Raw genomic sequence first — 13801 nt, 5'->3', positions numbered from 1 at the left:
CGATAAACTCCATAGGTTCCTTATCTATAGAACAATCGAACTCGGGCGGATTCATACTTAGAAAATGCCAAATCCTAGAGGATGAATTTTGCACTTGAGGAGGAGGTACACATTCATACCCATGGTGGGCTACAGCTTGAGTCAATAATGCGACGATGTTGTAGAACTCAGCATAAGTTACCCCTTCTTCATTATGTGGTATATCTGGAACCAGAGGAGTTTGGTTCTCATCGTCAACCCTTGATCTTTGAGGTTCTCTTCCAAAAGTAATTATCTAGAGAACATAAAACCGGTCATTAGTTAGAGAAAAACTTAGGACACTCTAGGGCACGACATGAATTGAAAGAAGTAAAGACTTTCCTAAATGTTTCATAGTGTCCTATTCATAGTTGTGGCGCACTTCACAATCGTGAACAAGACCCTATTTGACGTGGTATATTGGACCCCGAGGAATATTTCAAAATCTTATGCTCTGATACCAAGTTTCTCACTATCCAAGCCTAGGACCTAGACGTTATCTGGTGAATGAGACACCCGGAGGTAACTCAACCAAGCCTCTTTGCATTCGTTAAGATTTTTATAGGTAATGACATAAAATAAATCGTGAAATAAAAAGAGGTAACAGAACTATGGGAGATAACATAGAATGGAAATCATAGACAACACCAAACATTGTCTATTTGTCCAATAATAGCTCTACTTTCGTTAGACTTGGTAGGGGAAAAGACATGTCTCTAGCTCACCCTCATGATATATATCCAAAAGTACCACAAGATAACCAAAAGTCTATATCTGTAAATAGCAAGAAAAGGAAAATGAATGTTTTTCCCAGAACATGGAAACTCACCAACTAAGTAGCCTTCAAAGATCAAACTAGCCACGTGGAGGAGAATGTGGAGTAACATAGGTCCTTACATGGTGATATTATGTTGGCAAACATATGCGTTAGTGCTTTAAAAGTACTAAGTATGTGAGCATGCAATACAATATATCATTATATAATAAGGTGATGCAATGGACCATGCTAGAACCTTGCAATCATTAAAACCTTTTATTTGATTCAATGAGATAATTGTCCTTTCACATTGAAACCTTACTTTGGCTAAAAATCCCTTTCATCATTTAATCAATCATAAAGCTCCCATTTCATAAATAATTGTTTCTTATCATTCATTTTGGAGTCAATGTTTTTATTTCAAGTTTCATCCAAACACAGTGAGACTAGGTGGGGACACTTTTCACAACCATTCATTCTTTTATTGGAAAGACTCCCATGAATATAGTCATTATCTTTCTTAAATATTTAATTAGAGTCCATAAACTTCAAGTCATGCTTTAGTGAAAATAGAGTCAAAACTAGGTGGGTTCAAATTAATCAACTTTCAAGTCATTTAAATCAATGCTAGCATGCATGAGAGTAAAGGAATACATCATTTAAACATCTTAAAATAACCCACCGATATAATTTAAAACTACTTTCAAGACTTCATATAAGCACCTTGATAAATCACCCATTCCATGTAAATAAGAATTAACATAACTCAGTATAGGTAAATAAAATTCAAATGTTCAAGAATCTATATATTTGGAATCGTTGTATGAAAATCCATAAAAGTCATCACTTGAAATTGAAAATACTCAATTCAATTGAATAGAATGGTTACTCTATAATATTAATTCAATAAAGCATGCATTATATGAAATAGACAATCTTTTTGAAAAATGTAGATAATCAAATGCAACTCTATATAAAAATAGTATTTTACTTTTTGGGGAGATTCTTTAACCAACAACCATCACTATAAGCCTCGTGAGGATACAACAAACTGATGTCGTTGCCACAACCATCCATTACCTTACTGGGGTAAGGAATGCAAAATCATCTCATGGATCCATAGAAAATACCTTAGAGAGGCTTATGGGGAGTATCTCAAATCAATAACACAATCATATCCTACACTAGCTAGGTAGTTTATGGGCATCGAGTTGTTATACACTCTTACCAAAATTGGTTCTCAATACTATTCCTAAAAATATATTTATTATGCTCATATCTCAAGTTAGTGTATCTACTCAATTAACTCATTTAATCTCATTAGACTTTACTCAATTAGCTCAACTCTTCTACTTAAAGGGATTATACTTTCTCAATCTCAGTAAATACATAAAATATCCTTTAAATTCTCAACTAATTCCAAAAATAAGTATTCAAATGCATTATAATTCAAACTAATTTGAGCGCAATAATGATCTTGCTCAAAAGAGCAAACACAAGATTTCTCAAAACTCAAACTCATGCTCAAACTCTTTCTCAATTAAAAGATAAAATATATTGTTCTTTTATCTCAAATTAAGAGATAGAATACAAATAATGTAAATACTCAACTAGGAATGCAAATATGAACAATAATTTCAAGAACTCGAACTCGTAGGAATGGCCTCAATATCAATAATTATATAGGGAACTCAATAAAAGATTTAATAATCTACTCAAAACTCAATATACAAAATTCAAACTCAACTCAAACTCATACTTGACTTGAATGAAGATGTAGGGAACGAGGAAGAACTCAGTCCAATATTGTGATAATGTCATGACCCGATTTTTCAAGTGATGATAGAACCTACCATAACCCACCGGTAGGTAAGCCTAACCCCTAAACAAGAGCCAGAAGCAATAGGCTATCAAGTACAAGATGAAAAAATAAAGTGGCAGTTAAATAGTAATGAGAAGAAAGAGAACAACTGAAATAAAAGACAAAGAACCACCCTAAGACCTCACATCAGTTAGTAATCGAGAATCTAAATACAGATAGGAGTACAAGTCTTTTAAAATACAAATATAAGTACAGACAGTCTTCAAAAACAAGTAAGACTAGTCCTAGTCTATCATAGATGGAAATCAGGAACTTCAAATGCAAGGAGCTGACCAAATCTCCAAATCAAGAGCTGCTCCACAACTGTCCAAATCAACAGCGATAACCCATACTATGATCTGCAGGAGGAAGAAGTGTTGTATATGTACCAAATTAATGGTACTCAATAGGCATAGAATGACTGAGCTACACAGATAAAGCAAGTATAAAAATATGTACGCAAGCTAAGGCAACACAAGTATATAACAAGAGATAACACAGTATAAAATAGGTAAAAGAGCAAAGAAACTATATAAAAAGAGAGACGAACTAGATTTAAGGAACATACTTGAAAGAAAAAATCCAATAACCTACCTGCGATAAAGGAATACTACAAGAGTCAACTAGTCAAGGAAATAACACTGGCAACATTGCTAAGTAGCACAACAACGTAGAAATTAAACCGACTCAACCTAAAATGTAACAACAACCAGTCAAGTACAGCACACAGCTAACAACCCACCTACACAATAAAAGGTAAGCACAAATATACCCAGACAATAACCAACCAGACAACCATAACCCTAAAAGGTACAAACAATGACAAACATACCCTCCGACCCCCATAAAATTGGGGGACTAAATGTAAAAAAGTATACAACTCTTAGACAATGCTAATGAATGCAAATCTATAGTAAAAATTAGTAACATAATCAATGTCTCTCAGATATCATCAACAATAAGTATGTAGACATAGCCTGGTCCTTGGCCTACTAGGTAGGACCTATGCAGCTCTATCATCCAGTTCAGTGGTGCACCAATAAGAGGGGAGCATAGGAAATACGGGAAGTCTGTATACAATTCATGGGCTCGAACCAGGTCTTACATAAACATATAGCATCCCTATAGTGGTACCGGAGAGTGAGAATCTAGGAAGACGTAGAAAAGGGTGACCCTGTGCCGAATGGACAAATATAGGCTATGGGAAACCCATATCCAACCAATATAGAAAAAGGCTGATGCCGCGCATAGTAGCAATAAAAATTAATTTCATCCTCAATGCCTCTGAAACTTACAGTATAAAAAGGAGCACTTCCTCGATGCCTTATAAGTCTCAAAACTAGTTTTCAAATGATCTAGGTGTTACGACTCCCATTAAAATTAATTTAAAAGTAATAAAAGTATGAGAAAGCCTTCTCAAAAATAGTAGTGAAAACCTATAAATAAATCGAGATCATACCACAAAATATATGAAAATGCTTAATCAATGCACGCATGCCATCACCAGCATCTAAACAAGACTGACACCATCCAACGAGTAACATCAAGTCATATAATACTATCAAGGAAAAAGAACTAACCCGAGATATTGCTTCTCGAATACGGCCTCGAGCCCAACAACAAAAAGAATATATAATGGCATCTCAAGCCTATCGCTAAACAAAATGCGAAGTAATCGAGAAATGACTCAAAATTAGATAGGAGGAGAAAACATCTATAGGATCAATGCATTTTCCCAAAATATGCTATCTCATCTCCAACGAGCACAATTAAGACAAACCTATGGTTATGATGAGCTACCGAGGTCTCAAGCACGAGCATAAAGGTTCACTATCCATAAAAGCCCTACCGAAAGCCATACCAAGCTATAAGGGAAATAAGCACACACTAAATCACCTAAGGCTCAAACGTAAACTAAGGCCATCAATATCAATCCTATAGAGGATCATAATGCTAAGGTAATACCATAAATGAGGACCATCTCCTAAACTAAGAATTTCATGGGTTATTCTAGTCTAAGTCTCAATCAAAAATCAAGAAAATGGAATAGGAGGAGGAGAACTCTAATCTCGGTAAATACCAACCTAAGTCACATGCAAAATATACTAATCAATATCTAATAAAGCTCAGTTAAAGTGGGAGACTGTAGCCTACTCCTAAGCCAATCACGGGCACTCTAAATCCTCCAATTTGAAGCTTTTGACTTCCAAAGCACCTCCAATTGCTGCCATGCTAAAAAAAATATTGATTAAAACTTGAATAAAAATATTTTGTCACCAAAATTGCATTTTTCGGTGACAAACCCAAAATCATTTTTAAAAGGGATTATGGAACCAACACTAGGAATTCCAAAATTGACTCCATAAAAAGTTTTGTTTGAGCTTACTGAGCATGTGTTCAAAATTACAAGACAATTCGACGCTTGAAAATTAGGAAATCAGTCCATGTAATATTTTTCACATTTAATCATCTTTAATAAGACAAGGTAGTAGCTATAAATGAAAATTACTTCAATACAAAGCTCCCCACACTTCTCCGAACACTCCACAATGTGGCCACGATCCTCCCAAATAAAGAGCACTTGGAATCACTAAATTTGGAGCTTTCATGTTCTTAAAATCACAAAAATACTTGGTGGAGTTGGGCTGATTCACGAATGGTCTTTATTTAAAAGAGTAGTTGCAATAAACCATCACGATTGCGGAGTCCAAGGATCATGATCACATCCCAATGGAGCTTAGTCCTTTGCTACTGCAGAAGTTATCCTCGCGAATGCGAAGGGCTAGATAAATTTACCCTCGCAATCACGAATAGGACCTCGCTAATGCGTAGGCCTAGATGAATGGGCTTCACAAATGCGCCCCCCAGGTCTAGCAAATGCGAAGGGTAGTTGGGTCTGCACAAGCTGATTTGCATTAGCTAGCTTTGGCCAAGATCAACACTCCGATGGGGTACCCTTGAATCGTTAAGAGCCCTATGCGCGCAAGTTAACTATGCTACCTAACTAAATTTTGATGTTTCGGCCTCAACAATGCAGTCAAAATTTCCATCCGGGATTATCTCAATCGAAAGAGGGTCCCACACCTAAACACCATTTTACGCCAAAAGTCTGGGGACTCAAGACAAACATGCCACTATCCTAAAATGACAGTTCTAGAGCTGATGGAACTATCTGAATTCCATGATGAGGTCGTTTACTCAGTGTTTTGACCAAAGTCAACTTTTCCAACTCTAAGAGCTCCAAAATAGGAAAACGGTCATATAATCCAAATGAACGACTAGATGATAGAACTGTCAGTGCCAGCAAGTCATAAATAACTTGGGCTCACTACAATATCCACTTTTAAAAGAACTTTTATCTACAAAAGTAGAAGTAGAGTTATAGCCTGAAGACACAAAAAGATGAGGGTACCAGGCATACATGCTCTTCTAGACCCTCAGACACACTCATGGGTCAAACAAATCCATCACAGAATCCAAGCTAAGAGAAAGATCCTAAAATTCACTTCCAACTCCAAAAACTCCTCCAATTCCTTTCTAGGCTCCAACTCTTGCTCAATTATCTCGTACTTGGCCATAAATAATAAATTCATCTGAAGGGAAACAAAACTACATCGAAACAATCAAAATAAGAAACACGGGACCTTGTCAGATGCAACTTAACTCATATTTCAGAATACTTGCATTAGGCTTCCAACTCTACTTTCTCCTCGACACCCAGGGCCTTATACTGATCCTTAGCTATCATAAATACCTTTAACACCATCTGTAACTTGCTTAGAAAACCACACTATACAAACCTCAAAAGAGTTAAATACTACAACTAAATTGGGACGACAATAACTAGGGCAAGGAAACCAATCCAGGGCAAATCCCAAAATTCCCATTTCACTTCAAAAAATAATAGTTCGACCGAACTCACCTTCTCAAACTGAACACTCAACTCCAAAGGACAATTATAATGCGAATGATGAGGCCACATTAAGCTCAACTCCGATGACTTACTCCTACCATAAGAACTTCAAAAGAACTAGTATGTGCCCATAAATTACTCTTGCCACCTCAAATATGAGTCAACCATCCTAGTCCAAGGGAAAATAAGCTGGTAGGCAGCGTACAAGCATGGACAATAGATCGGTATTGGTCCAAGAGCACTAACTCCCACTCACAAGTACTGCAACCCTGAATATGCCAAAAGCAAACCTCATATCGTAAACAAATTTAAAACCACAGATGCCACGAATTAATTTGACCCTATCTTATAGATGAACTTTCTAACATCCTTTTTATCCTCTGCTTAGGCTACATCTGAAGCCAACATCAAAAACCACCAATCCAAGTCTATTGATGAACAAAGCCTCGAGAGTTACCAACACAACCACAAAGAACTAATACCAATAGTAACAAGGCACAACTGCATATCATACTTCCCAAATTCTTAACTAGTCATAGCCGACACCAAAACCCTTAAAAGAGATAGCTTTGAAAAGATTGAACGAACTGACCACAACTTTGCAGTTGAGAACAAGACTAAGAAAAATAGCAAGAGACTACCAACTAGGGTGACTACAATACCACAAAAGGCTGTTCCACTTTTCTCACAACTCCAACAACCGTAAATCTCCCAACTACTAATAAATCCAAACACCAGAATCCTATAATGGAATTAACCATGTAGGTTAAAAGAGCAATCCTCAACTTCATAGCCTAAGGACTAAACTAAACAATGCCAAGCAATGAAGACAACCGTCTAAGCTAAGAAAATTAGAATGACAGAAGAGAATTACTAATCAAAGGAAAGCTAGCTATGCACTATGGTGAAAAGAGAAATTCACTCACTAACCACATGAGGCAACATGAATATAATACGACCCTTGAAGCCAACTAGGTCCATAAACACCACCACTCCCAGAACTAACAAAGCTTATATAGCCACCTATCTAACAAGGATTGACCCCACAATAACAACTAGCAAGGGACACAAAATGAAACAACTAACTAATCCAACCATAACTAATAACAAACCACCAAGCCAAATGCATAAGAAGTATCTCAACATAAAAACTAGACTAAGTCGATCCACTGCTAAAAGAAATCTAGTACATCACCAAAATATATAAACAAAAGTCCAAGTAAGGCTACCATACGATCATGAGATAATAATAAGTCTAATAGGTATGTATGGGCAGAGAAACCCCCAAAACCACATAATACAGACTAGAAGGGTAAAATAATGAATCACACAATATAACTGATACCTGGATCCTCTGCCTGAACATCTAAAGTACCACCAGCACCACTATGAGCACTACCTCTAATTGGATGCAACGTAAACCCATGAGATTGACTAGGCTGAGGAAACTGCGCATGAGTCCGACGCCGACAATTCTCTCTTGATCAATGGCCAAGTTCATCATAGATATGACAAGGTCCAACTACTCTAGTCTGGGGAGTAGGAGAAATATACAATGTGTGAAAGTTCATCTCTTATCTGGGGAACTCCTGAGACCAATGGTCAAACTCCCCACAACCATAGTACCCTTTAAAGTTTGAAGCCCAGCATAAAGAACGTGGCGAACTCTTCTAGCTTCCTCTAAAAAACTATGGTCTATCTCTAACACTGAGAGAACCACCCTTAGCTGACTGCAATGAGGTCCTGTGATTCTCTCTAAAAAGTGGCCTTCTTCGCCATACTCATAGCAACCATCACCAATAATAACTCACTAAAATGACCCATCTGAAATATGATGAGCTCCAATACCTAAAGGCCAAAGTGCTAACCTGAGAAAGTCTTACCTGAATTATGTCTTCTATGAGCTCTATGACCTGCCTTAGAACCTCTTGGAACCTGAGGTGCTACCATTGGAGGCCTAATGACTTGGGAAGGAAAATGTCCCTCGCTGAAAGGATACTCACCCTAAAGTGGGATGCTGTCACCACAATGTTGATGACAATGTCTCTTACTACTATCTCTAAAATCCTCGAGGTATGCTTGCTCTGTGGACCTCGAATGACCAACCACCCAAGGGAAGGTAGACCCAACCTCTATCAAGTGCTATGATGCCAAACAAAGTGGCAAAGACAATCCCCTAATAAACTCCAGACTAATATCTCGATCCATAGGGGATGATATGGGGTTATGCCCAGCTCACTCAAGAAATCTCATGACATACTCTAATAATTTTTACAAACATGCTCGGGAGCAATCAACCTATCTCTGGCCTGAGAACCATATGCCAAAATTCTAGTAGAACCTGCTGATATCCCAACTAATTCCACGAAAAACTTATGTTATCTATCTAAGAGAGAGTAGATTCCAAAGGATCAGCTTTAGAAAATATTCAACGAAAGGACACACACTAAGAAGTCAAGAATAAAATTTCCTAAAAATTCCTTACAGACTCTTGAAGATAAGTTACAAACTTCTCAGCAATGATCCGCAGGACTCTACTTGGCATTGCCATAATACCAATGATGCCGGTAATCCTATAGCTCAGATACCAACTTGTCACGATCTAATTTCTCAGGTCATTATGGCACCTTTCATAACTACAAGTAAGTAAGCTTAACCCCTAGCTTGAAGCAAGAAACAGCAGGCTATCAAGCACAAGATAAATAAATAAAAAGGAATGTAAATATTAATGAGAAGAAAGAGGACAATTAAAATTAAACCTAAGGACTAACCCCAAGACTTGACATTATTAATTTATCAAGCATGTAAATAAAAATAGGAGTACAAGGCTTTTCAAATACAAATATAAGTACAGACAGTCTTCAAAACCAAGTAAAGACTAGGCCTATTCCATCATAGATGAAAATCGATAACTTCGAACGCTAGGAGCTCACCAAACCTCTTAATCAAAAGATGCTCTGCACCAGTTCAAATTAATAGAGAAATGTAATATGAGTACTAAAACAACAGTTACCTAATATGCATCATCAGCCGACTGAGCAAGAAAAGCAAAACCAATATGAAATGCGAGAATCTAAAACACTACTAGAGACAGAAAATAGGAAATCAAATAAGTATGTACACAAGCATACTCACACACAAAGAGAAAGATAGAAAATAACTAAATCCGTCAGACTCCCATTAACCCAACGAGTATGCTCGTGCACAAATTTAAAAGCAACAACCCGAATAAACTCCTATAAGCCCAACATGAATAAAGATAGTTGAAATAAAATGAAGGAGTCCGATGTAGTGCTAAAAATGTCACAATTTCCCATAGACTTGAATCAAACTATTTTGAGAGCCTGATGTTTTAAACCCAAAGCATGAAAGGGTTAAGGACTTGAGTTGAATAAAATCTAAAAGGATCGGAGGCTTGAACCAAGATTTGGAATAAGTAAGGACTTGAACAAAGAATAAGGATGATCGTGGGCTTAAACCATGCATAAAAGTGACCAAGGACTTGAACTGAGGTAATAATAGCTATGGACTTGAACCAAGTATATAAACGGTGGTGGACTTGAACCACGTCCAAGTAAAGCCAGGGACTTGAAGTGAGGTTATAATACCAAGGCAAGGACTTAAACCTCGCCCGGCGGAGTGATTTGGGGACTTCAACCACGAATATAGGTGAATCATTCATAATTGATATAAGCGTCCAATAGAGCATAACAAGGAGTACCCCCACCAAGTGCCATCAATAAATCACTCTAGGCCGAATCACATCCAACCAGAATCGGCGAATAGACCTCTAGAACCAAGAATCAAGTGATACAAGACCGATGAAATCAGGGAATTATGAATATAAGGTTACAAAAATTGTGTCACTACCTAGCTAAGGCATAGACTATCAAACTCAACTATGCTATATTAGTCTACAAGGAGCAAAGCTGTCCGAAGAGACCTTAGAGAAGTTCCAAGGACCAACGACTCCAAAAAAATGGAAGTCTATGGAAATCACTAGTCTAAGACAACACCACAAGCCACAGATGATAAAAAAGTAACAAAAGACATGCTTCAATAACCCAAATCTACCAAAAATAGAGCTTAAGGCATGGTTTCTAGGAATTTACATGATCAACACCCAAATACCCCCAATTTCACACAAATTATCATACAAATGCCAGAACATGCTCAGTCTAAGGAGGGGAAGTTGTAGCCTACCTACAGGTTGACAACACGCACTCTAACTCAAGTAACCAGACCTTTTCCTATCTATACGGCCTCAGAACTCTTCCATGCTATATAAATAGAATTACAATATTAATATGGTTATTTTAACACTAAAATTAAAAAATTCAGAGACGGACCAATTTTACAGTCAAAAATGGGAATATGGGACCCACTCTAACAATTTTGAAATTGAGAGTATAGGACCCACTTCGATAATTCTGAAATTAACTATGTGAAGAGGTCCTAAACACTACTCCGAACTTTTGTTCCCAAATGAAACACAATTTGGGGCTCGAATCAGCGAGAAGCAAGACATGCATTAAAACCTCAATTTTAGTTAAAGAATTGATACGCTCAAACTTACACTTCAATTAAGACGTATAAAGTGGTCGTTGTCATATATAGAATATAATTAGGTTGGGTCAAACCTAAAGGGAATTAGGAGGAAATAATTCTAGTAGCACTTAAATACAGTTGTAGTCAATATTTCCAAATAATAAACATGCATACAGTAAATGGGGAATTTGTTGGTTCAATAAGTAAAAGTTCATAGAAATAGAATAAAAACTTAAGATTGTTAACAATATAAGATGGTAACTAGGACTATGCTCCACATGACATATAGCTCAGTAGTCGTTACGTATTGGTGATATCATATCAGTGCATTACATGCAAAACCTTGCAACTTATGTACATCTAAATGCCTCCTGACCTTATTAAATGCGATTCACTTATCGTCTCCTAGTCTTAGAGTGTATTGCCAACTAACCCTTACTTTTGATCTCAGAAAACTATCCCCTCTCGGTCTAAGAGTGTATTACCAACTAACTCTGTTGTAGCTATCTTTTTCTAATCACTAACCCTCTCCTGAAAAACAAATGAATATAGGTGAGTTTTAACATGGGTTCTCCTTAAAAGGAAAACATGACAAAGAAAACAAAAATGCAATGCTAAACACTTAACCACAATCACCTATATGTTTGCCTACTTCATTAGTGTATCATGGTTCCCGCAACCCTAATTGTGAATTTAGCTCATAATTTGAATATCACAATTTAGAAATTATAGAAAAAAATCTTAATTATGAACTTGCAAATTGAATAGAATAAATTTAAAATCTTTAATTATTGAAGAAAATATAATAAAAGTAGAGAAGAAAAGAATAAACTAATTTTCTCCAGTCTTCATGGCAGCTCTTCCAAAATTTCCAAGATATAAAAGTCTAAGTCCTAGGTTAAAAGTTAGTTGTAAGTTGTACGTTAGTTAGGTCAGAATTATTTTTTATGGCTATTTATAGATGTAGAAAATAACAAATAAAATAACTAAGTCCAAAACTAATTGAGAAACACAAAACCGATTGAATTTGGTCTCCGCATCGACACAGCTTCTCTCCGTTCATCAAGTGTTATTCCCACTTCAAATACTGTCACCTGGCCTCAATGAATTTATCCAATTTTCCTTTTTGCTTGTTATATAGAAATATAAATATAATATTCAATTGAATTCATTAAGTTGTCTGCTTGATTTTCGTTCTACAATCTTTAATTTTTAATTTGTTTTGGCTCCAAATTTTTTCATTTTTATGCAATTTTAATCCTACAAATAAAATACACAATTTAGCATAATTCATAAAATTTATGCTCAAAAAGGATAAATAAAAATACCAAATGTATTGCAAGTAATGATTTTTTTTGGCCTCACATCAACACCCCATACTTAAACTTTTGCTCTTCATCGAGCAAGTATATAAGCTCATCTAAAAAAATTCATCTAGGAGCGCCACCACTTTGGTTGATACAAACAATTAGGTCCCACAATTCCCGATTTTGATTCTAAAATTGGCCTGTCTCTGAATTTGATAATTTTAGTGTTATATCCCATTCTTTTGTACCTTGAGAGGTTTTTGAGTTTCTGGAAAGATTCTTAAGCTTCTTAAGTTTCTTGAAAGGCTCTTAAGTTCTTTGTAAGGATCGTAAGCCTCTTAAGTTTCTTAAGGTTTCTTAAAGTTTCTTAAAGCTTCTTAAGAATTCTTAAGCTCTTAAGGGCTATCATGTGAACCGGATAATCTATAATTCTACCAAACAACTCTAAGGAAGGGAGAATGTGATACCCCATAGTAGAGACTCATAAAACATGATCATAAGATAATAGGGGAAGATAGTAACTACCTATCAATCCATCTTTATAAAACATATTAAGTGTAGCTCATTAACTTTAGCGATTCATAAGAATCCATAACTTTAGTGAGAATTATACTTATCACCATCTTTAACATGATTGTGTTAGTATTGGACTTATTACACTATAACAATTCTGTGATCATGACTGCTCTATTAAAATCATAATCTTAATTTTAAATCATAGAACTTTCATTGAAAATCATTGAAATCATCATTAATTCATGAAAATAATCTATGAATCCTCAAAATCATAATTGAGATAGCTTTATGTATGAGCATTTATAAATCAACTTAAAATCATGCAATTCATGTAGACATATGCTTAGAATAATCATTGATACCAATTGAAAATGAAATTAAATCAATACTAGGGTTCATAATCAATTGAAAATTGAAAAAAACTTGGAGAAATGTTTGGGACTCCATGGATGAAAGGAACCCATGGATCAATCCCCATATACCTTGATTGAATTCACTTAGAATTGAAGAAGAAACCTTGAGAGACTTTGTTCATGCCTTAGAGAATTTGGGAGAGTGATTTAGAATGAGGGAATTTTGAAAGAATTGGGTTGATATAGGCTTGAACTTAGCCATAATTGTGTCTAGGTTCATTCAACCTAACTTGGGAAATGACATAATTTTCCTTCATTAAATCCAAAACATTACCCTATGAATCACCTTCTCTGGGTCATAGAAGAAATGATGAGTTGTTGAGATGACTCATCCTATAGGATTTAGAAAAGGCCTAAAAAATCAGGTCTCTAAAGTTTACATATGAGTCATTTCTATGACTCATCTTCATGGTTAAGGGTCGTTATTTGGACTCTTCCTGTAGGTCCCAAAACCTACATCTTTAAGGG

This window comes from Solanum dulcamara, chromosome 6, assembly GCF_947179165.1.
Source record: "Solanum dulcamara chromosome 6, daSolDulc1.2, whole genome shotgun sequence".
NCBI classification, from domain to species: Eukaryota; Viridiplantae; Streptophyta; class Magnoliopsida; order Solanales; family Solanaceae; genus Solanum; species Solanum dulcamara.
Note: the sequence above shows the minus strand (reverse complement) of the source record.